Source organism: Pongo abelii, chromosome 10, assembly GCF_028885655.2.
Source record: "Pongo abelii isolate AG06213 chromosome 10, NHGRI_mPonAbe1-v2.0_pri, whole genome shotgun sequence".
Classification (NCBI taxonomy): domain Eukaryota; kingdom Metazoa; phylum Chordata; class Mammalia; order Primates; family Hominidae; genus Pongo; species Pongo abelii.
This window is the reverse complement of record NC_071995.2, coordinates 44,174,334-44,198,486: the sequence shown is the minus strand read 5'-3', so window position 1 is coordinate 44,198,486 and position 24,153 is coordinate 44,174,334. Positions and strand designations below refer to the sequence as shown.

The following is a 24,153-nucleotide window of genomic DNA, read 5'->3' as shown; positions in this document are numbered from 1 at the left end:
GATCATTAACTTGAAAACTTTTGAAACACTACACAAAATGAGCAACATTACTATTTTTCCACATATGTGATTAAATAATTAGGATTCTTCAGTCAGAAACTACGTCCTTGTATTGCTATGCCTTCAGCATAGCAGGTAAACAATACTGTGAAATTAACATGGAATGGATGGACAGAATAAACACAGTGAAATTTTTTCAAATCACATCCCCAAGGCTGCAGCTAAGGCATTACAACAAAGTGACAGAACACATCTGTCTTTGGCTTTCTCAGCCTCCTCTTTCTGGACACTTTTGTCCCTTTTTGGTACCCCATCCCCCAACATTTTTCCCACCTCTCATATAATAAAACCTGCTTTCAAAAGACAAAATGACACTCCTGATAGTGTTGTAAAGGGCCAGTAGAGCTTAATGGTCCATTCTTCATAGGGTCCTTCTAAGGGTCATTTTAAAAGGAGAACAAAGAAGCAAAGTTTTCAAGTCACAAAAATAAATATTTAATTCTGGAATTTCTGGCCTAAGTTAGCAAATGCTGGGAGCATTTGGGAGGATGGCACAGGAAGGACTGGGCCTCCTGGGACTCCCCTGGTCACACGGGTGGCTATCTACATGCTAGTCCTGGGTGCCAGTAACACAAAGTCAGGGTTCAGGCTAAGAATTTCTGAAATTCTGACCACTGGGCCCTCAAAGGAAGCCAATCTGCTTACATCTGATTTCATTTGCTTATGTTTTGCATTTTTCTTGTAGAAAAATAAGGAGTTATTTTGGTCACATTATGCCACTAAAATCACAGAATGTTTTCCAATGCTTTTAATGACCACCCTGAAAAGAACGAATTTATCACTATCTCACAACTTCAGAGAGTTTTTCAGAAACTATAAACAAAATATTTCATAATAAACTCTCTTTCTCTCTCTCTCTCACACACACCCCCCCCCCAACAAAGGAAGGAGTAACTAAAAATGCTCCATTCATCAATGATCAATTTTGGTCTTACTATAGAATTCTTTTTGTGTGCATTTTCCTTGATTCACTGGTGAGTAAAAGCATGCCTTCCTTTAAGGATTTCCATGTATTTTCTGCTTTTAAGCTAGTGATGGTATAAAATGTTTATCTCGGTTGCCAACTCCTGTGGATTGTTAGTGGCTGACTAAAGCCCTACATTGACAAAGTTGCTGAAGCCATGTCCAGGTACAATGAGAAAAAAAGTGCTATAATTGATTCTCATGGTTGCCATGCATGCAGAGGGAAAAATAATCACATGCCATCAACTGTTTTTGCCACTTGGCATACATTGCCCCCTCTACTGGCCCCCTTGAAGTAATCCCTCTTCCAAACTAGTTCATACTTTAACCTTAGAGTAGAGAATAAAACCAGGTCTAATCTAATTAATATTTCACATTTTCTTGATCATAATGATAGTTTCATGGATACTCAAATAATCCAGTTAGAGGCAGTAAGACTTTAGTGGGGGATGCCACACCAAAGACTCTCAATTTTTTGTCTGCAGCATTTCAGCTTGGGAGGCTTTTATGGTTTCTAGTAACTATATTGCAACCATGAGAGAAAGATCACCTGAAAATGAAACCAACCCAGAGGTAGTGGAAACAAAACTGATGAGAGGAACTCTCCAAGGCATGTCATTAAGCCCTATTGAAAACTAGGCTTAAGCTACATATAAATGTAGTGGGGGTGGAGTGGCCAAGATGGCCAACTAGAAGCAGCTAGCATGTGTGGCTCTCACGGAGAGGAATAGAGGGGCGAGTAAAAACAATACCTTCAACTGAAACATGCAAGTACTCGCATTAGGATTAATCAAGGAAACAACCTGACACACAGAAAACAAAGAAAAGCAGGACACTGAACAACGGCCCACTGGGGAACAGCACAGAGCCAGGGGATCCTCCCCAGTCCTAGAAAGCAGTGAGTGAATGAGAGACCCTGGGATTGCTTCTCCAACAGATCTTTGCAACCCTTGGGTCAGGAGATCTCCCTGTGAACCCACACCACCAGGGCCTTCAGTCTTCAGTCTGACAGAGCCATCTGGAGTCTCACCAGAACAGCCACTCAGGCATGTGTGGAGAACATGGAGGTTTAGGTGCTTGGGCTTTCTGGCAAAAGTAGCTGCAGCTCTGGCAAAATCGGAGGTTAGACTCCTGTACCTACCCCTAGGAAAGAGGCTGAATCCAGGGGGCTGAGCAGGAACAGTCCGCAGGCCCCACATCCTCACCACCTCACAAGCTAAGACCCACTGGCTTGAAATTCCAGCCATCTACCAGTAGCAGCATTGCACCTCCCTAAGAAGGAGCTTCTTGGGGAGGAGTGGGCTGCCATCTTTGCTGTTTGAGCACCTTAGTCGTTCCAGCCTTCAAGTTTTGGAAAGTCTGAGCCAATCCAGGGCAGAAGAGATCCCCTAGCACAGCACAGCTGCTCTACCAAAACATGGCCAGTCTGCTGCTTTAAGCAGGTGCCCGATCCTGTTCCTCCTCACTGAGTGGGGCCTCCCAATCAGGGCCTCCAGCCACTCCCACCTGAGCTCTCCAGCCAAAAGAACTGTGAATTCCCCCTGGGAGGGTGCTCCCAGAGGGAGGGGCAGGCTGTTATCTTTGCTGTTTGGGCAACTTAACTGTTCCAGCCTTTGGGCTTCAGAGTACCTGAGGTGACCGGGAGCTGAAGTGAACCCCCAGCACAACACAGCTATTCTATCAAAACAAGGCCAGACTACTTTTTTAAGTGGGTCCCAATCCTTAAGAGGTCTCACAAGGTGAGAACTCTCAACCAGGGTTTCCAGCCACTTCCTACAAGTGTCTTTGGGCTGACAACAGGTTCGTACCTCCCTGGGATAAAGATCTCAGGGGAAGGGACAGGCTACCATCTTTGCTGTTTCACAGGCTTCATTGGTGACACCTCTAGGTTTTGGGAAATCCAAGGTGACTAGGAACTGGAGCGGGCCTCAAGCATACCACAGCAGCCCTATGGAAAAGTGGCCAGACTGTTACATGGGTGACTGTTACCATATCTCTTCACTAGGCAGGTCCTCCAGGCCTGGGCCTCCAGCCACCTCCTGTCAGAGCTAATCAAGCCAGCACCAACTCAGCAACTCCCTGGACAGAGCCTCCAGGAGCAACTGAAAGCCTCTCAGTAGAGAACTGCCCTTACTACCCTCAGACTAATAAAGGAGGAAAGACCCTAAGTGCCTTATCCATACCTCCAACAAGCTGCAGTTAATCCAAGGAGAGGCCAGTCTGTCTCCCATGGGTCCCACACCACCCTCCCTCCATGGCTAGTCACCAGACAGAGAATCTCTGGCTTGGGCTCACAGCACAGACCCTCCATCTTGGGCTGACTGTACTGAGTGATTGCTAACCTGCATCTTTCTGGGGTGGAGCCCCCAGGAGTCAATCAAATGACCCTTGGCCACACCACCACTAAGATCTCTTCCTCTATGGCCTCTAAGCTGAGGAAGGAATATAAACACTGAGATTGCCCCAGAGCTGCAGTGAGCAGCCAAGAAGTGCCAAGTCACGAACTACAACCAGAACTAAAGGGTGGAGAGGTATCCACACTTTCAGAGCACTAAGAGGGAAAACTGCTCCAACTGTGAGGAAACATAGGGAAACCACACAACCAAGCAAGAGTCTACCAACTGACCAATAGGCCTAAGTGTCACCTTCTGGATCACACTCCAAAGCTTCAACACCAAAAATATCTCACTAACATAACCCCTTCTGAAACCAGAGACAAGAAGTCAGCTTCAAATAAAGACCCTCACAAAGCCTTGGCCTAGTGAAAACATCCAGAAAAGAAGTCTATTTGACTGTATTCAATCTACACTACAGTTAAAGGAACACCCACATGCAGAGATCAGAAAGAATCAATGCAAGAACTCTAGTAACTCAAATGGCCAGAGCGTCCTACATCCTCCAAATAACAGCACCAGTTCTCCAACAAGAGCTCTTAACCAAGCAAGCTCCAACTTGCTGGAATGACAGAAATAGAATTCAGAATATGGATAGGAATGAAGATCACCAAGATTCAGGAGGATGGCAAAACCCAATCCAAGGAAAATAAGAATCACAATAAAGTGATACAGAAGCTGAAGGATAAAACAGCCAGTATAAATAAAGAATCTAATGAGTCTGAAAGAGCTAAATAACACAATACAAGACATTCACAATTCAATCACAAGTATTAACAGCAGAATAAACCAAGCTGAGGAAAGAATCTCAGAACTTGAAGAATGGTTCTCTGAAACAAGACAGTCAAAAATAAGGAAAAAAAAAAAAAACTAAAAAGGAATGAACAAAACCTCCAAAAAAGTATGAGATTACATAAAGAGGCAAAATCCACAAATCAATGGCATCCCTGAAAGGGAGGAGGAGAAAGCAAACAACTTGGAAAACATATTTCAGGATATCATCCATGAAAATTTCCCCAACCTTGCTAAAGAGGCCAACAGTCAAATTCAGGAAATACAGAGAACTCCTGCAAGATTCTACACAAGAAGATCATTCCCAAGACACATAATCATTAGATTTTCAAAGGTCAAAACGAAAGACTGTTAAAGGCAGCTAGAGAGAAAGGGCAGGTTACCTACAAAGGGATCCCCATCAGGCTAACAGTGGACCTCTCAGCTGAAACCCGACAAGCCAGAGAGATTGAGGGCCTATATTTAACATTCTTAAAGAAAAAGTCTTCAACCAAGAACTTCATATGCAGCCAAACTAAACTCCCTAAGTGATGGAGAAATAAGATCCTTTTCAGACAAGCAAATGTTGAAGGACTTCATTACCACCAGATTTGTCTTACAAGAGATCTTGAGAGAAGCACTAAATATAAAAAGGAAAGACCACTACCAGCTAATCCAAAAACACATGTAGACACACAGACCAGTGTCACTGTAAAGCAGCCACACAGTAAGCCAACATAATAACCAGCTAATAGCACAATGACAGGATCAAATCCACACATATTAATACTAACCTGGAAAGTAAACAAGCTAAATGCCCCACTTAACAGGCACAGAGTAAGAAACTGGATAAAAAAGAAAGATTCTATGGTATGTATGCTGTCTTCGAGATACCCATCTCACAAGTAATGACAAAATAAAGGGATGGAGAAAAATCTACCGAGCAAATGAAAAACAGAAAAAAGCAGGAGTTGCAAACTTACTTTCAGACAAAACTCATTTCAAATCACAAAGATCAAAAAAGACAAGGAAGGACATTACATAACGATAAAGGTTTCAATTCGACAAGAAGGCCTAACTAGCCTAAATATATATGCACTCAACACAAGAGCACCCAGTTTTATAAAGCAAGCTCTTAGAGACCTACAAAGAGACATAGGCTCCCACACAACAATAGTGGGAGACTTCAACAGTCCACTGACAGCATTAGATGGAACATCCAGGCAGAAAATTAACAAAGATATTCAGGATGGTAACTCAGCATTGGACCAAATGGATCCAATAGACCTTTACAGAAGGTTCTACCCAAAACAACAGAATATACATTTATCTCATCACCACATGACACATACTTTAAAATCAACCACATAATTGGACATAAAACAATCCTCAACAAATATAAAAGAACCAAAATCATACCAAACACATTCTCAGACCACAGTGCAATAAAAATACAAGTCAACACACTGAAAATTGCTCAAAATCATACAATTACATGGAAATTAAACAACGTGCTACTGAATGACTTTTGGGTAAATAATGAAGTTAAGACAGAAATCAATAAGCTCTTTTAAAATAATGAGAACAAAGATACAACATATCAGAATCTCTGGGACACAGCTAAGGCAGTTAAGAGGGAAATTTATAGCACTAAATGCCCACATCAAAAAGCTAAAAAAAAAAATCTCAAATTAACAACTTAACAACTGAAAGAATTAGAGAAGCAAGAACAAATTAACCCCAAAGCTAGCAGAAGATGAGAAATAACAAAAATCAGAGTTGAACTGGAGGAAATCAAGACAGAAAAACATTCAAAAGATCAACAAATCCAGGAGTTGTTTTTTTGAAAAAAAATCAATAAAATAGGCCACTAGCTAGACTACTTAAGAAGAAAAGAGAGAAGATTCAAATAAACACAATTAGAAGTAATGAAGCAAATGTTACAACTAACCCCACAGAAATACAAACAATCATCAGAAACTACTATGAACATTTCTAAACACACAAACTAGAAAACCTAGAAGAGATGGATAAATTCCTGAACACATACACCCTCCCAAGACTGAGCCAGGAAGAAATTGATTCCCTGAACAGACCAATAATGAGCTCTGAAATTGAATCAGTAATAAATAGCCTACCAACAGAAAAAGGCCCAGGACCTGATAGATTCACAGCCGATTTCTATCAGGTGTACAAGGAAGAGCCGGTACTATTCCTACAGAAACAATTCCAAAAAATTGAGGAGGAGGAACTTCTCTGCAACTATTTCTATGAGGCCAGCATCATCTTGATACCAAAACCCAGCAGAACACAAAAAATAAAGAAAACTTCAGGTCAGTACCCTTGATGAACATCAGTGCAAAAATTCTCAATAAAACACTTGCAAACCAAATCCAGCAGCACATCAAAAAGCTAATTCACCACAATCAAGTAGGCTTAATCCCCAGGATGGAAGGTGGGTTTGACATACACAAATCAATAAATGTGATCCATCACATAAACAGAACTAAAGACAAAAACCACATGATTATCTCAATATATGCAGAAAAGGCTTTTGATAAAATTTAACATCCCTTCATGTTAAAAAACTCTCAACAAACTAGGTATTGAAGGACCATACCTCAAAATAATAAGAGCCATCTATGACAAACCCACAGCCAACATTATACAGAATAAACATAAGCTGGAAGGATTCCCCTTGAAAACTGGCACAAGACAAGGATGCCCTCTCTCACCATTTCTATTCAACATAGTATTGGAAGTCCTAGTCAGAGTAATCAGGCCAGGGAAAGAAACAAAGGACATCCAAATAGGAAGAGAGAAAGTCAAACTATCTCTGTTTGCAGATGACATTATTCTATATCTAAAAAGCCCCATAGTCTCAGCCCAAAAAGCTCCTTCAACTGATAAACAACTTCAGCAAAGGTGCGGGATAAAAAATCAATGTACAAAAATTACTATTATTCCTATACAACTACAACAACCAAACAGAACCAAATCAGAATGGCAATCCCATTCACAATTGCCACATACACACACAAAACAAAATACCTAGGAATACAGCTAACCAGGGAAATGAAAGAGCTCTACAATGAAAATTACAAAACACTGTTCAAATAAATCAGAGAAGACACAAACAAATGTAAAAGCATCCGCTGCTCATGGATAGAAAGAATCAATAGTATTAAAATGGCTATACTGCCCAAAGCAATTTACAGATTCAATGCTATTCCTATAAAAATACCAATGACATTCTTCATAGAACTAGTAAAAATATTTTAAAATTTATATGGAACCAAAAAAGAGCCTGAATAGCCAAGGCAAGCCTAAGCAGAGGAGGAATCACATTACCTGACTTCAAATTATACCACAAAGCTACAATGACCAAAACAGCATGTTACTGGTACAAAAACAGACACACAGACCAATGGAACAGAATAGAGAGCCCAGAAATAAGGCTGAACATCTACAACCATCTGATCTTTAACAAAGCTGACAAAAACAAGCAATGGAGGAAAGACCTTATTCAATAAATGGCGCTAGGATAACCAGCTAGCCACATGCAGAAGATTGAAGATGGACCCATTCCTTATGCCATATACAAAAATCACCTCAAGATGGATTAAAGACTTAAATGTGAAACTGAAAACTATAAAAACCCTGAAAGACAACCTAGGCAATGGCATACTGGACTCAGGAATAGGCAAAGATTTCATGACAAAGACACCAAAAGAAATCACAACAAAAGCAAAAATTGACAATGGGATCTAATTAAACTTAAGAGCTTCTGCATTGCAAAAGAAACTATCAGCAGAGTAAACAGACAACCTACAAAATGGGAGAAAAATATTTGCAAACTATGCATCTGACAAAGGTCTAATATCCAGCATCTTTAAAGAACTTAATGATATTTACAAGAGAAAAACAAACAACCCCATTAAAAAGTGAGCAAAGGACATGAACAGACACTTCTCAGAAGAAGACATACATGCAAAAAACAAACATATGAAAAAAAGCTCAATATCACTCATCATTAGAGAAATGCACATAAAAACCACAATGAACTGTCATCTCACACCAGTCAGAATGGCAGTTGTTAAAAAGTCAAAACATAACAGATGCTGGTGAAGTTGTGGAGAAAAGGGAACTTTTACACACTGTTGATGGGAGTGTAAATTAGTTCAACCATTCTGGAAAGCAGTATGGTGATTCCTCAAAGAGCTAAAAGCAGAGCTACCATTTAACCCAGCAGTCCCATTACAGGGTATATACCCTGAGGAATATAAAGCATTCCACCATAAAGACACATGCATGCAAATGTTCATTGCTGCACTGTTCACAAGAGCAAAGACGTGGAATTAACCTAAATGCTCATCAATGACAAATTGGATAAAGAAAATGATGTGGTACATTGACACCACGGAATATTATGCAGCCATAAAAAAGAATGAGATTATGTCCTTTGAGGGAACATGGGTGGAGCTGGAAGCTTTCATCCTTAGCAAACTAATGCAGCAAGAGAAAACCAAATACTGCATGTTCTCACTTATAAGTAGGAGCTAAATGATAAGAACTTGTGAACACAAAGAAGGAAACAACAGATACTGGGGTCTACTTGAGGAGGGAGAAGAGCAGAAAAGAGAACTATTGGGTGCTAAGCATAATATAATACCTGAGTGACATAATAACAACAAACAAACCCCTGTGACATGTGTTTATCTATGTAACTGTGAACCCCAAAAACCTGAGACAGATCTCAGTTAATTTTAAAAAGTTTATTTTGCCAAAGTTGAGGCCACACACCTGTGACACAGCCTCAGGAGGTCCTGACACCATGTGCCCAAGATGGTCAGAGCACAGTTTGGTTTTACACATTCTAGGGAGACATGAGACAACAATCAACATATTCAAGATGGACACTGATTCGATCTGGAAAGATGGGACAACTCAAAGGCAGGAAGACTCAAATCAGGAAGGAGGCCAGGTCATAGGTAGCTAAGAGACAAATGGTTGCATTCTTTTGAGTTTCTGATTAGCTTGTCCAAAGGAGGCAATAAGATATGCATTTATCTCAGTAAGCAGAGGGGTGACTTTGAATAGAATGGGGGGCAGGTTAGCCCTAAACAGTTCCCAGCTTGACTTTTCCCTTTAGCTTGGTGATTTGGGGGCCCAAAGATCTATTTTCCTTTCACATAGCAAACCTTCATATGTACCTCCAAACCTTAAATATTTTGAAAAAAAATTTAGAGGTCTCTTCTGCAATTCTGGGACCACAAATGCCAGAAAACTTCCAAATACTTCACACTCACAAAAGTATGAGCTTCAAGATCTGGACTTTGCCCTACTGGATATCTCCATTCCATTCTAAGAAATAGGAAGGAATTGCTAAAATATGAGGGGTTTCTGACAATAAACCTCAATATAATCAGTGAATACTTCCTGAGCACCTGCCTCTTGTCATGCTCTAGTCAAGGAACTGAGTGTAGAGATGAATATAAAATGTAATCTCTGACATCAGTGATTTCATTAGGTAGCACAGGACACTAAGCCAATATCTGCCACTTTATCAGCCTTCCAGCTCTGTCTGCTCTAGCCTTTAAATCAGAGTGTGTCCAGATAATAAATCAAATGTTTACATGTGTGGAAGGAAAGAGTACCAGTAGGGATTTTTTTTACTCTTAATCACTTATTTGAGCACACATAGTACCTGGAAAGAAAAAAGAAATCTCTTCTCTGTCTTCGCATCACCAGAAATTTGCCTTGCAGGGTCTGGTATAGTCTAGCTGGCCAGGGGATAATGGTGGCTTGGGTTGGAAGAGGAGGAAGGGTTTCCTCCGTAGTTTAGGTTTGCTTCAGTTTCACCAGTGATTGTTCTCAAAGGTCCCGATAACAGAACCTCTCAACATCTTTCCCCTAAAGAAACTATGATAACCTTGTATCTTTATGACATGACCACTTATGCATCCCAACAAAACTGAGAGAAATAATAGCTTTCTTTAACGCTTCTCTAAGAGAACTCTTCTCTACTCTCATTGACTCCCAGATATGCATCTCTATCCCAGATCCTTCTCCTGATCACCAGACCTATAATGACTGGTGGACACCTCTATTTGACTTTCATGTGGCTGCTTAAAGTTCACCATGCCATAGACTGAACTCACCGTTTCTACCCCACCTTGATCTTTCTATTCTCGGTGACTAGCCGCATTGTTCACTGGTTCCACCCTCTTCCTCACTCTTTATTCAGTACCCTTCATTTCCTATGAAATAACCCCATAATGCCCTACTGACTTCTTGTATTCATCCACTTCTTTCAATCACCACTAGCACTACTTTGGTTCAGTCCACTGCTCTCTTTTGGATTGTTGCTATTCTCCCAATTAGTGTCTCCACTTCTAGTCTTACCTGCTCTGGTCCAGTCTCCAAAGTCATTTTTACAATTTAAAAATCTGAGTATGTATCCTCCATTTGAAGCACTTTAATAGGACCCCCTTTATCTTCAAATAAAGTCCTTCACATAAATCACCACACTTTCATTATATGACCTGTTTATCTCTCCAGCTTCACATAGTGACACTCCCCACCTTATTGTCCATAATCCATACTATTCCAATTGTAGTTCTCCCAATGACAAAAAAAAATTCTATTGCCTCTGGAATTTTTCACATGCTGGCCAAAATATTTATTCTTCGTCTTTTTTATCTGTGCTCTCTCCCAGTTCCACTTTCCTTTTTTCCTGCTTACTCTTCCAAAAAAAATCCTCCCTGATACCTAGAGGACTACATCTGTGTTGGTGTCTCTGAAATTTACTCCCATAGGGTGCTTGACTTACCCAATATTGTAGTCCAAACCCATTGAACTGACTGTAAATGCTTTGGAAGGCGAACCATGACATGTTTGTTGTTAAGTTCCTGTTGACTAACATAGAGGATAGCGCAGAATCAGACATCAAGAAAGATGAATCAAAGGAGAATGACATCAGTAAGATGGCAGAGTAGGAAGCCCTGGACCCTCCTTCTACCTACAAACACAAATTCAGCAACAATTTATGGACAAATTCCCTTTGTGAGAAATCAAAAACTAATTAAAAAGCTCCTGCACTCTGGAACAGCATAAAAACAGACATAGCAAAGCCTGTGGACAGATTCAGGATACTGTCTTGTCAGAGACCCTTGCCCTCAGTGCAGGGCTATACATTCAGGAAGAAACCCTGTAGCTTCCAGCTTCATGCAGTCGAGGTAAGGTGCTGGTTGCACATTCAGCACCCCAACATTTCCAAGGGAGTCCCCAGAGGTTTGCCTTCTTTCTTGCGAGACCTAGTGCTCTAATGGGTCTGGTATAGTCTAGCTGGCCAGGGGATAATGGAGGTGGTGGCTTGGGTTGGTAGACAACATTGATTTCCTTCCCCCCAAGCTCCAGTTGGCACAAAGTGAGCAGATGAAAACTTTCAGCCCTCAGCTTCCCCCAGGGAGGAAAAGAGTTGATCTGTGCAACCAGAGCTCCAACTTCTCCAGGGCTGCTCAAACTATCGGCATCTGTTTCACCAATCTTGAAGCTCTGATGTGTGCAGTACAGTCTAACTACCCAGGAGAGAACAAATATGGCAATTTGGGTTGGTAGATGCTATAGTTTGACCACCCCACTCCATCCTCCAGCTCAGCACAGAAAGAGTGAAAAAAGCCATAGCTCCTGCTTCTCCCTGGGGAAGTAAAGAGGTAGTAGACGTCCACAAGAATCACTGGCTGGGCTGATGGGGGGTGGGGGTGTCTTTTCCTGTATGAAGCCAGTTCATGAAGACTGTGATAGCTGCCTGTTTTGTCTAATAACCCTCTGATATCAACACAGGGAGTCAAGGAAATTAAATAATTGGGCAAAGATATTTTTAAAAAGGGAATTAATATACATTTCCAAAGACTAACCCTAATGAACTGGAGTTACAACTTCATGAAGATGTGAACTGAGTCAGTAAAACATAAAAAAGTGAGGGTTTCAACAGAGATAAAACATATTTTAAAGTACCAAATAGAAATAGCAATGCATAATAGATGAGCCAAAAATTCACTGGAGGGGTTCAACAGCAGACTAGATCATTTAGCAGAAAGGATCAGTGAACCAAAGCACAGGTCATTAGAAATAATTCAAAGAAACAATAAGAATTAAAAGAAAAAATGGAGAAACTTAAGGGACTTATGGATCACCATCAAGTTGGCCAACATACACATTAGGGATATTTTAGAAGGAGGAGAGAGAAAGGACCAGAAAGATTGTTCAAAGAAATAATGGCTGAAAACTTACCAAATCTTGGGAAGAAAATGGGCATTCAGATCTAAGAAATTCAAAAGCCACCAAATAAGATAAACCCAAAGAAATACACACAAATTTGTAATCAAGTTGTCAAAAGTCAAAGACAAAGAGAACTTTAAAAACAGCAAGAGAAAAGTGACTTGTCACGTACAAGAGAACTCTATAAGACTACCGGTGGGTTTTTAAGCAGAAAGTTTTCAGGTCAGAAGGGAGTGGGATCATATATTCAATATGCTGAAAAAAAACTGTCAATGAAGAATACTATACTCAAAAAATTTTTCTATAAAAATGACACAGAGTAGGAGGATTCTGGAAAGGTGGTAGAGTAGGAAGCACTAGGAATAGGAATCTGTTTCCCCACCTACACAAAAATTACCCTGCACTAATCTGTCCAACATAATTATTTTCTAACTCCGAAGTTCACTGAAGGCTTGCAACTTCCAGCAGAAGGTCTGGATGATAAATATGGTTAATGTCAGTCAATTTCAGCTCTTAACAGAGTAACAGCTAACCATCTCCACCCATACTCTCTCCCCATGGGAGGTAGCCATGCACATGATCCTGAAGTAACTTTCACAAAGCTTTGGGAGTCATGGTACCAAATATCTGGTATCTGTGCTGTGATTTCTGATTGCTGCTTCTGATCACAACAGTGTAGACAAGGAGGTAGTGGCCATTGTTGGACCTCCCTCCATTGTTGCAAGCCCCGTCCTTTCTGGATAAAGTGACTTCCAGGGCATGTCACTAATCATCTGGGAAATGCATACTAAACCACATTAAAATGTCACTTCACACCTGTTAGAATGACTATTATCCAAAAAAAAAAATATATATATATATATATATATATAATGTATATACACACATATATATAAAACAAGTGTTGGTGAGGATGTGGAAAAATTGGAACCATTTTACATGGTTGGTGGAAACAAATGAATACAGGCATTATGAAAACAATATGGAGACCTAAAAAAATTAAAAACATAACGATCAAATGTTTCAGCAATCCCACTGCTGAGTACACGTCCAAAGGAAAGAAAATCAGTATGTCAAAGGGGTATCTGCATTCCCATGTTCATTGCCGCACTATTCACAATAGCCAAGGTATAAAATTTACCTAGGTGTTCATCAGCAGATAAATGGATAATGAAAATATGGTGTATATACACAATGGAATATTTATTCAGCCTTAAAAAGAAGAAAATTACGTCATTTGTAATAAAATGGAGGAAGCTGGAAGACATTACATTAAGTGAAATAATCCAGTCACAGAAAGACAAACACTGCATGATATTACTTATATGTAGAGTGTAAGAAAGTCAAACTCATAGAAACAGAGAGTAAAATGGTGGTTTCCAGAAGCTGAGGGGTGGAGAAAATTAGGAAGATGTTAGTGAAAACACACAAAATTTCAGTGAGACAGCAGGAATAAGTTCAAGAGATTTATCATACATCACAGACTACAGTTAATAACAGTATATTGTATACTTGAAAATTGCTAAGAGATTAAAGTGTTCTCATCACAAAAAAAATTATAAGTATGTGAGGTAATGTATATGTTCAATAGCTTGATTTAGCCATTCCCTAATGAATACATATATCAAAACATAGTGTTGTACACCATAAATGTTTATAATTTTTACTCATTAATTAAAATATTTTTTAAAAGAAAAGAAATTCTGACATATGGTACAAAATAAATGAACCTGAAAACATTATGCTAAGTGAAATAAACCAGTCACAAAAAGACAACTATTGTAGGTTTCAATTTATATGGAGTATTTAAAGTAGTCAAAATTATAGAGACACAAAGTAGAATGGTGGTTGCCAGGGGCTAGGGGGTGAAGGGAATGGGGAGTTATTGCTTAATGAGTACAGAGTTTCAGTTTTGCAAGATTAAAAGTGTTCTGGAAATGAATAGACGATGATAGATGTACAACAATATGAGTGTACTTAATACCACTGAATGTACACTAAAAATGGTTAAGAAGGTAAATTTTATGTTACATGGATTTTAACACAATAAAAAATTGAAAAAAATAAAAGTAGATATAAAGACTTTCCCAGACAAACAAAAGTCCAGAGAGTTCATCTTCAGTAGACCTGCCTTACAAGAAATAGTAGAGTTCTTAGAGTTGAAACAAAAGGACACTAAGCAGTAAAATGATAGCATAAGAAAAAGTATAAAACTCATTGGTAAAGGTAAATATGTAGACAAATACAGAATACTGCATTACTGTAATGGGGTGGAAAATCACCCCATAAATTCTAGCATAAAAGCTAAAAGACAAAGTATGAAAAATAAATATAACTAAAAACATGATAAAAGATATACAATATGAATACACATAAATTGTGACAAGAATAATATATGAGGGGTTAAAGTGTAGAGTATGTGATTGAACTTAAGTTGTTATCAGCTTAAAATAGACTGTTATAACCATATTTCATGTAAGCCCCAAAGTATGTATGTAACCACAAAGATTTTTTATGTAACCACAATAAAGTCCCTATAGAAATTACACAAAGAAAATAAAGAACAAAATCAAGCATACTATCTTAGTTTATTTGGGCTGCTATAACAAAATACCTTAGACTTGGTAATTTACAAATAACAGAAATTTATTGCTCACAGTTCTGTGGACTAGAAAGTCCGAGATCAAGGCATCAGCAGATTCAGTGTCTGGTGATGTGTCAGTCTCTGCTTCAAAGATGATGCTTGCTCACTGCACCCTCACATAGTAGAAGGGGTGAATAAGCTCCCTTAGGCCTCTTTTACAAAGGCACTAATCCATTCATTAGGGTGAAGCCCTCATTATCCAATCCTCTCCCAAAGGCTCCACACTTTAATATTATCGATTTGGGTATTAGGTTTCAACATATAAATTTTGGAGGGAAGCAAACATTCAGATCATAGCACATATTAATGCAAAAACTTTATAAAACATAAAGACAGCAAGAGAGAAAAAGAAAAAGGAACTACAAGACTGAGAGAAAACAACTAGCAAAATGGCTATAGTAAATCCTTTCCTATCAATATTACTTTAAATATAAATTGATTAAATTCCCCCAATCAAAAGACAAACAGTGAGTAATGGACTTTTTTTAAAGACCCAACTATGTGCTGCCTACAAGAAACTCACTTCAGATATAAAAACACACATAAGTTGAAAGTGAAGCCAAGAAAAAAGTATTCCATGCATATGGTAATCAAAAGAGAGTAGGAGTGCCTGTACTTATATCAGAAAAATAGACTTGAAGTCAAAAATTGTCAAAAGAGACAAAGAAGGACATTATATGATGAAAAGGGTCAGTCCACAGGCTGTAATACCAATATAAGAGCACTTAAATATATAAAATATTGACAAAACTAAAGGGGAAAATAGACAGCAATACAATAATAGTAGAATTCAGTACCCTACTTTCAATAATGAACAGAATATCCACACAGAAGATCAATAAACAGAGGACTTCAATAGCATTATAAAACAAATGGACCTAACAGACATGTACAGAACATTCCATCCAACAGCAGCATAATACACATTATTTTCAAGTACACATGATTCTTTCTGCAGAGCAGGTCACATGTTAGGTCACAAAATAAGTCAACAAATTTAAAAAGATTGAAATCTTACCAAAGATTGACCATTATGGTCAACCTTTTCTGACCACAATGGAATGAAACGACAAATCAGTAGCCGAAGGAAAACTGAAAAATTCACACATATACGGAAACTAAACAACAACTTATACTCATAAACAACAATTGAATCAAGAGGAAATCAAAAGGAAATTAGAAAATATCTCAATACAAATAAAAATGAAAACACAACAAACCACTGCCTGTAGGGTACAGCAAAAGCAGTAGTAAGAGAGAAGTTTATGGTGATGAACATCTACATTACAAAAGACAAAATATCTCAAATAAACAACCTAACTTTATACCTCAAGGAAATAGGAAAAAACAATAAATTAGTTCCAAAGTTAGCAGAAGGTAGGAAATAACAGATTATTACCCAGAAATAAATGAGAGAGAAAATATTTAAAAAATAGAAAAAAATCAATGAAACTGGGAGTTGGTTTTTTAAAAGATAAATAAAAGTGACAAACTTGTAGCTAGACTAAGAAAAAACACCGAAATAAATAAAATCAGAACTGGAAAGAGGAAACATTACAACTCTTGCCACAGAAATAAAAAGGATCCTAACAGACTACTATGAACAATATCCAACAAACTGGATAACCTAGAAGAAATGATAAATTCCTAGAAACATATAACCTACAAATACTAAACCATAAGGAAATATAAAGTCAGAACCAACACATAACTAGTATGGAGATTGAATCAGTAATCAAAAACCTCCCCAAAAATAAAGCTCAATACCTGATAGAGTCACTGGTAAACTCTACCAAACATTTAAAGAAGAATTAATGCCACTCCTTCTCAAACTCTTCCAAAAAATTAAAGAGGAGAGAACACTTCCAAACTTATTTTATGAGGCTAGCATTACCTTGATTCCAAAGCCAGACAAAGACAACACAAGAAAGAAAACCTACAGGCCAATATTCTCAATGAATACAGATGCAAAAAAGCCTCAACAAAATACTAGCAAACTGAATTCAACAGCACATTAAAGGGATTATACACCATGACCATATGAGACTTATCCCAGAGATGTAAGGATGGCTTAATGTCCAAAAAGCAAGTAATTTAATATACATTAACATAATAAAAAATAAAATCACATCATCATTTTAATAGATGCAGGAAAGGCATTTGACAAAATTTGACATTGTTTCATGAAAAAAACTGTCAACATACTAGGTATAGGAGGAATCTACTTCAGCATTATAAAGGTCATATATAAAATGTCCATAGCTCACACTATACTCAATGGTGAAAAACTGAAAGCTTTTCCTCTAAGATAAGGAACATGGCAAGGATGCCCACTCTTGCCACTTCTATTCAACATAGCACTAGAAGTCCTAGCCAGAGAAACTAGACAAGAAAAAATAAACACAAAGATTCAAACTGGAAAGGAAGAAGTAAAATTGTTCCTATTTGCAGATGACATTAGGTTATACAGAGAAAATTTTAAGACTCAATTTTTTAAAAAAAAATCTGTTAGAATAAGCAGTTAATAATAATAAACAAATTCAGTAAAGTTGCAGTTAACATACAAAACTTAGTAGTATTCCTATATACTAACAACAAAATAAATTGTTAGAATAAACAGTTAACAGTAATAAATTCAGTAAAGTTGTAGTCAACATACAAAACTTAATAGCATTCTGATACACTAACAACAAATATCTGAAAAGAAATTTAAGAAAACAATTTCACTCACAATAGTGCCAAAAAGAATAAAATACATAACGATAAACTTAACTACAAAGGTGGAAAACTTATACTGAAAACTACAAAATATTGATGAAAGAAAACTAAACAAGACACAAACAACTGGAAAGCACTCCATGTTTATGGATTAGAAGAGTTAATATTGTTAAAATATTCATACTACCCAAGGCAAACTACACATTCAATGCACTCCCTATCAAAATCCCAATGGCATTTTTACAGCAATAGAAAAATTTTTTTAATTCATGTGGAACTACAAAAGACCATAAACAGCCAAATCATTCTTGAGAAAGAAAAACAAAGCTGGAGGCATCATAGTTTTTGACTTCAAAATATGTTACAATGCTACAGTAATCAAAACAGTATGGTACTGGAATAAAAAAAGACATATAAACCAATGGAACACAATGGGGAATCCAGAAATAAATCTATGCATATACAGTGAAATGATCTTCAACAAGAGTGCCAAGATACACAATAGGGAAAAGACAGTCTCTTCAATGGTGTGGGAAAACTGGATATCCACAATCAAAAGAAGAAAATGAGATCCCTATTTTATGCCATACACAAAAATCAACCCAAAATACATTAAAGGTAAAACCCCAAACTGTAAAACTCTCAGAAGAAAACACAGGAGGAAAAGTCTCTAGACATTAATCTTGGCAATAATTTCATGGATATAACACCAAAACTACAGGCTACAAAAACAAAAATAAACAGCACACCAAACTAAAAAGCTTCTGCATATCTGAGGAAACAATCAACAGAGGAAAAAAGGCAACCTACAGAACAACCAACCTACAGAATGGTATTTGCAAACCATATATCTGATAAGTGGTTAATATCCAAAATACATAAGGAATTCCTACAACTCAAAATTCAATAGTAAAACAAAAACAAACAAACAAAAACTCCAACTAATAACCCAATTTTTTAAATGGGCTGAGGACTTGAATAGACATTGCTCCACAGAAGACTTAAAAATGGCCATTAGGTATATAAAAAGTTTTCAATGTCATTAAACATCAGGGAAATGTAAATCAAAAGAACAATGACTATCACCTCACACCTGTTAGAATGGTTATTATGAAAAAACAAGACTACAAGTATTGGTGAGGTTGTGGAGAAACTGAAACTGTTGCACACCACTGGTGGAACACAAGGTGGTACAGCTGCTGTAGAAAACCATATGGAAGTTGCCCAAAAAAATAAAAATAGAGCTACCATATGATCCAGAAATCCCATTTCTGGGTATTTTACCTTTGAGAAATTTAGGAGTGCTAATATATTGTTTGTTTTTGAGGTGGAGTTTCACTCTTGTTGCCCAGGCTGGAGTGCAATGGTGCAATCTTGGCTCACGACAACCTCCGCCTCCCGGGTTCAAGCAGTTCTCATGCCTCAGCCTCCCAAGTAGCTGGGATTACAAGAATGAGCCACCATGCCCAGCTAATTTTGTATTTTTAGTAGAGACGGAGTTTCTCCATGTTGGTCAGGCTGGTCTTGAACTCCTGAGCTCAGGGGATCTGACCACCTCAGCCTCCCAAAGTGCTGGGATTACAGGTGTGAGCAACCATGCCTGGCCAAAATATCTTTGAGATCTTAATTTCACTTCTTTTGGCTGGGTATTTTTGCCGAAAGAATTGAAATTAGGATTTCAAAGATATATTAGCATGCCTATGTTCACTGCAGCACTATTGACAATACCCATGATGTGGAAACAGTCTAAATGTTTATTGACAGATGAATGGATAAAGAAAATGTGGTATACATACACAGTGGAAAACTATTCAATCTATAAATAAAGGAAATTCAACAATGTGCAACAACATGGGTAAGCCTTAAAGATATTATGCTCAGTGAAATAAGCCAGCCACAGAAAAACAAACACTGCATGATTCCATTTATATAAAGTATCTAAAAATAGTCAAATTCATAGAATCAGAGAGCAGAATTATGGTGCCAAGGACTGGGCGTTGTGGGAAATAGGGAGTTACTAATCAATGGGCATGAAGTGTCAGTCAAGCATGATGAATAAGCTCTAGAAATCTGCTGTACAATATTTTACTTATCGTCAACAGTAATGTATTGCACACACTTAAAAATGTTTTAAGAGGGTAGTTCTCATATTAAGTGTTCTTACCATGATAAAATAAAATGAAAATGGAAGAAAGATAAATCAATTCAGTGAATAAATTAACAAGTACTCTTGAGTCCCCATGGGTAAATCCAAGGACACATATAGATTGGGGTTTTGTTGTCACGGGGCATTTTGACTTGCATATATGTTTACCTACTCAATATGTGTTATAGTATATGCTATTTCCCATTTCCTACATTTCTATTCCAATGACTTCATGGTAAGCATCTGACGAAATGGCGTGGCTATGCTAGTGAAGATAATATTCCTTGAAACTACTTACTTGGTATTGCAATAATTTCTCACTACAAACATGCTAACTATAGCTCCTGAATGTATAAGAAACCATGAGGTTTTTTTATTATGTATGTGTGCATGTGTATAAACATTTCATGTAGAACTTGGAAGCTGTAATTGCTAAATTCATCAACATGGTGGCTGCCCAGCTATAGTAAATTATATGCCTTCTTCCTCTTCGGGCCAAGCCCACAATGGTATGTGCTATGTGATAGTTAGTGCCCCTCTCACCATAGCTCTTTGATCCAAAGTGACCCACATTGGCTCAATCAGACTTTCTCCTAGAAGAATTGGGAATCTGCTGCTAAAAGACCCAGCACCCTAGAGCTGAGTCATTTGACATGGTCTGTACATTTCCATGGCATCTCATGTTCCCAAGACCTACCTATTCAACTCTTTCTTAGATCCTATGAGAGTCTTCCAGATCATTTTAACAAATTCCCTATTTTTAAAGTCACTTTCTGTGACTTCTCACCAAAAGAAACTCTTTAACTAACATAGCAGCGGTGTTAGAGAAAACTATCAGTATTATACTTTCCTTATTGGTTCAAATTTCTCAAAGGTAAAGGAAAAGATAATACACCTTGAAGTCCCACTTTAATGATTTTCTTAGGTACCATGCTGTTGGATGTAACAAAACTCTAGAAGAAGAAAGTAGACTGAAGGAACTACAGGATCTTTCATGCCAATAGAGCAATTCTATATATATATATCCGTAACATACAACCTAGTCCTAAGTGAAAAGCCTATGATGCAGTTCATCAGGTTCTTCCAGCAGTGGCCAGCCATGCTTTGAATACCAACCATTTTCTCAGAATCCTTTCTAGATTGAGAAACAATATATACTGTCATGTGTCCCTTAATGATGGGGATATATTCTAATAAGTGCTTTGTTAGGCAATCTTGTCATTGTAAGAACATCATAGAGTGTGCTTAAACAAATATAGATGGTATGGCCTACTACACACCTATGCTATATGGTATGGCCTATTGCTTCTAGGTTTTAAATCTGTACAGCATGTTACTGTATTGAATACTGTAGGCAATTGTAACACAATGCTAATTATTTGTGTATCTAAACAGATATAAACATAGAAAAAGTATAGTATAAGAAATCTAAAAGATTAAAAATGGAGGCCGGGGGCAGTGGCTCACACCTGTAATCCCAGCACTTTGGGAGGCCAAGGCGGGCAGATCACAAGGTCGGGAGATCGAGACTATCCTGGCTAACATGGTGAAACCCCATCTCTACTAAAAACACAAAAAAAATTAGCTGGGCATGGTGGTGCATGCCTGTAGTCCCAGCTACTTGGGAGGCTGAGGCAGGAGAATGGTATGAACCCGGAGGCAGAGCTTGCAGTGAGCTCAGATGGCGCCACTGCACTCCAGCTTGGGAGACAGAGCCAGACTCCATCTCAAAAATAAATAAATAAATAAAATAAGTAAAATAAAGATTAAAAATGGTACACCTGTATAGGGCATTTACCATGAATGGCGCTTGCAGGACTAGAAGTTACTCTGGGTAAGTCAGTGAGTGAGCATGAAGGCCTGGGACATTACTGCACACCACTGTAGAATTCATAAACACTGTACACCTAGGTTACACTAAATTTATTAAACAACAGTTTTCCTTTTTCAATAATAAGTTAACTTTAGCTAACTGTAACATTTTTACTTTTTAATTGTTTTAACTTTTTGACTCATCATAACACTTAGCTTAAAACACAAACATATTACATACCTATACAAAAATATTTTTTCTTTACATTCTCATTCTATAAGCTTTTTTCTATTTTAAATTTTTTAACTTATTAAACTTTTCTGTTAAAAACTAAGCACAAACACACACATTAGCCCAGGCCTACAACAGGATCATCAATAATCCCTGTCTTCCAGCTCCACACCTTATCCCTCGGAGAGTCTTCAGGGCAATAACACGTATAGAGTTGTCATCTTCTATGATAACAATGCCTTCTTCTGGAATACTTCCTGAGGACCTGCCTGAGACTGTTTTACAGCTAACTTTTTTTAAATAAGCAGGAGTACATCCTAAAATAACAATAAAAAGTTTAGTTTACTAAATATATAATCCAGTAACATAGTTGCTTATTATCATTATCAAGTATTATGTACTATATGTAATCACATTGCTATACTTTCATACAACTGTAGCACAGTAGGTTTGTTTATACCAGCATCACCACAAACACATGAGTAATGCATTACATTATGATGATACCACCACTAGGCCATGGGAATTTTTTAGCTCCATTATAATCTAAAAGACCACCATCATATAATATGCAGACTGACTTTAACTGAAACATTATTATGTAGCACATGACTCTCTCTCTCTCTCTTTCTCTCTCTCTCTCTCTCTCTCTATATATATATATATATATTTTGTTTTTGTATTTGTTTTTGTTTTTTTTGAGACAGTCTCGCTCTGTTGCCCAGGCTGGAGCGCAATGGTGCAATCTTGGCTCACTGCAACCTCTGCCTCCTAGTTCAAGCAATTCTCATGCCTCAGCCTCCCAAGTAGCTGAGATTACAGGCACCCGCAAGCACACCTGGCTAATTTTTTGTAGAGATGGGGTTTCACTATGTTGGCCAGGCTAGTCCTGAACTCCTGACCTCAGGTATTTCACCTGCCTTGGCCTCCCAAAGTGCTGGGATTACAGGCATGAGCCACTGCACCCAGCAGCACATGACTATATATTTTATATTGCATGCATATATATATATATATATGCAAACTTGATTTTATAATTTAATCACAGTAGTAAGCCAATAAGAAATGTTTCTAAATTATGGAGTATAAAAGTCTCTAATAATGTATTATTCTACCATATATGCAGTTTATACTTTTATGTCACTGATGCTAAAGATCTTTTAAGTGTCCTTAAAACTGACCTTTTTGCATCATATATCAAAATCCATAGTTAGTTGAAATAATCTTACTAACAACCAATGTTTAAGGATAACTTTCAGTATCTGGTATTTATTGATACAAACACAAGAAGAGAAATTTTAATTCCGCATGTATGAGTGAATATTTTATTTTTTAAAAAATCCATTAAATGCCTGTAAATTCCAGCACTTTGTGAGGCCAAGGCAGGTGGATCACCTGAGGTCAGGAGTTCGAGACCAGCCTGGCCAACATGGTGAAACCCCGTCTCTACTAAAAATACAAAATTTTGCCAGGCATGGTGGTGCATGTCTGTAATCCCAGCTGCTGGGGAGGCTGAGGCAGGAGAATCGCTTGATCCCGGGAGGCAGAGGAGGCAGAGGCTGCAGTGAGCCAAGATCATACCACTGCATTCCAGCTTGGGCGACAGAGTGAAACTCCATCTCAATAACATAAAATTAAATTAAAATTAAATTAAATTAAGTAAAATAATAAATAATAACCCATGAAAATCTTTCCTCTATTTATTTTTAACAAATATGCAAGTAAGAAGACATTAAAGTTTTATTAGATGTTTCCTTTGGTATTTTTGGTTTTGATCTGAAAATGCTTAAGATACTTAGAAAATTATCGAATCGTACTCTGCAGCAGAAAGTAGTAAAAGTAATTTAAACTTGCAAGTCTTGTGTGTTATCAGTGGCACCAAATGTATCCATGAAACTGCTCTGCTCAGGATGATGGACAAAGGAACTCATCTTCACCATCAGCACCGGATTCTTCCCCAGCCTCCACTGAGCATACCCGTTGGCAATCCTCCTGATTTCTATAGCAAACACATTTTTAACAATATCCCATAAGATTTGCAGTAGAATATACAAGTAGCCAAAATTTTCAACAAAGCCTTTGTAGATAAGAGTGAGTCTCCGGGTTAATGGATGGTAAGAGTCCCATGAAA

The 24,153-nt window shown here is 37.8% G+C and overlaps 1 long non-coding RNA gene across 1 annotated transcript in view; it reads right to left on the bottom strand.

The window, feature by feature from the left end:
* LOC129049115 (uncharacterized) overlaps nt 1–24,153 on the bottom strand; it is a 249,392-nt gene that overhangs the window by 167,567 nt on the left and 57,672 nt on the right. The gene's annotated exons all lie outside the window — the stretch shown is intronic.